The sequence below is a fragment of the Bufo bufo genome, chromosome 7, assembly GCF_905171765.1.
Source record: "Bufo bufo chromosome 7, aBufBuf1.1, whole genome shotgun sequence".
Taxonomy (NCBI): Eukaryota; Metazoa; Chordata; class Amphibia; order Anura; family Bufonidae; genus Bufo; species Bufo bufo.
The window spans coordinates 42,842,379-42,844,627 of NC_053395.1; the positions used below are offsets into that span (position 1 = coordinate 42,842,379).

General features: G+C 39.1%; 1 long non-coding RNA gene across 1 annotated transcript; it reads left to right on the forward strand.

Annotated features, from left to right (window-relative positions):
• The first annotated feature begins 423 nt into the window (after positions 1-423).
• On the forward strand, positions 424-1,593 carry LOC121007974. Its single transcript, XR_005780496.1, has 3 exons — positions 424-453; positions 522-629; positions 1,581-1,593. It is a non-coding gene; the product is annotated as an uncharacterized LOC121007974 (long non-coding RNA).
• The last annotated feature ends 656 nt before the right edge of the window (positions 1,594-2,249 follow it).

Sequence of the window (2,249 nt, forward strand, 5' to 3'; positions counted from 1 at the left end):
CATTACAAGGGGGTATTATTTGCACGGTCTATTATACTAAAATAAATTATTAATGATCCAAATAATAAATATGTTTGAACCACAATACATATTTATATATTTCAGGGACACTCCGACACTGAATCCTCTGCTGGAATTGCGTTTTTCTCCTGAACCAATGGAGTCAGTAAGTGTGGAATGTTATATTTAGATTTTTTGGTTTCTACACATCCATAATTGGTACAATGGATATAAACTCGAAAGGTACATGATTTGCTAACACCGCAAAAGGCTAGAGAGGCCAATGTATTGGCAACAAGATTTGAAAGAGTGTATATGGGTGATGCATTTTGGTTGCTGCAGGGCAGGCAGATGGCAATTTTCAATGAATCCAAAACTGTGTTTGTTTTTCAGACACAGGAGGGTACACATTCCATTGAAAATCCGCGAAGTAGACGTCATAACGATGACGATGTGAGTATCTATACTTAGGTTCTCTAAAGTAATCAATTGTCTTTTGTGATAACTATATTATTTATTAGGACACAAACAGGCAAAGTGAAAATCCATCACCTGTTCAAACAAGAACTTCCAGGCGTGGTGGTCGCGGACAACGTGGTCGTGGCAGTCGTCGTGGACATGTAGGCCGTGTAAGTAGGCACATGTGCTGTGATGTGAGCTGTCCACACTGCCCCCGGTATACAGTATCTTATATCACCTATAAGATAACGTGGCCATCATACCCCAATTTTTTTTTATTATTAGAGCAAATGACTGTGAGGATTGGAGACATTGGTTTTACCCAAACAAAAATTTAAGTGTTGCTTATCCCATAATGGACATACCATGAACAGGGACTACTCTCATATTAAATTAAAAGCAATGACCCGCTCGCCAAGTCTATATCTTTATAGCCCTTCACACCCAAAGACCAAATACAAGGAAACCAAAACATTTTTTATATTTTTTTTATTAAAACCAAAGATGCAGTGGGCAGTGGTGGCACATGCAACATATTCGCTATACAAGTTTTAACAAAAACACTTAAGTGCAGTTGTAATTGCAGGTAGCTTTTTAAGGTAATGATAACATTTGTTTTAAATCAAATAGGGTAGACAGCAAGAATTGGACGAGGAAGATAGGCAATTTCTCCCAATCATAAACTGTGAGCTGCTAATACAGCTAGTAGAAGCAAGGCCAGCTCTATGGGACCAAACAGACCCCAAACACTCGGACCACAACACGAATCGTTGACAATGGCAAGAGGTCTATGCCAATGTGGTTCCCACATGGAACGATTTGAGCCGTCAGGCTCAAAATAATTGTGGTACATTAATTTCATTCCTTTTGTTAAATCATTTGGTTTTAGAAGATTTGATAGTGATGTTGGAAGAATAGTGAAGTGAGCATAAGTTTTCTGTTCGGAAAAATTGGTTTCAACAACTGATACAGCCAATTCAGGTACCGTGCAAAATAACAGTTATATACAATGCAGAATGTTGGACTGCCTGGGGCAACAGTTTTTTATGCAATCCGATGTCAACAGAAAAGAATATATATAGCAGTATATACAGTTATTATAATTGTTCTTTATTTTCTAGCTGAAATCATATCAACACGCTGGAGGTCAATATGCGATAGGTTTATGCATGACCTCAATCATGAACGAACGGCACCAAGTGGTTCGGGTCCTTCTCGGAGGAAAGCTTACCAATATGCACCACATCTTCAATTTCTTCAACGTTGTTTTCAGCAGCGCACGTGAGTTAAATATCCTAAAGAGAAGCAAACAACAATAATGAATATAGAAATTATACCTTTTATTTCCCTATCTATTTTAGGACTCATTCAAGCACACTCCCTCCTGAAGCAGAACCTCTTGAACATGAGGAATCAACCGAACAATTGTCTGGACGATCTACCGATCAAACTTCGTTACCATCTCAGTCACAGGCTTATGCTCTGGAGTCGCGCGGCCGCCAAACTGAGACATGTGCTCAGATTGAAGATACTCGACAGTTCATTTCTTCTGCCTTTGACAGAGTTTTAAGTAGGCCGAGACCACTTCGAAGACCACATAGAGTCTTTGAGGATCTTGCACTGATCTTCCGAGATTGTTTATTAAAAATAGAGGAGGAGCAAACTCGGTATAAGCGAGAGTTAACTACCATGATCAATCATGTCGAGGTAGTTTATCGTCCAGAACCCCTTAACCATAATCAGCAGTTTCTCTTAACGTTAAGTCATTGGATGGACAACATGACTCCAGA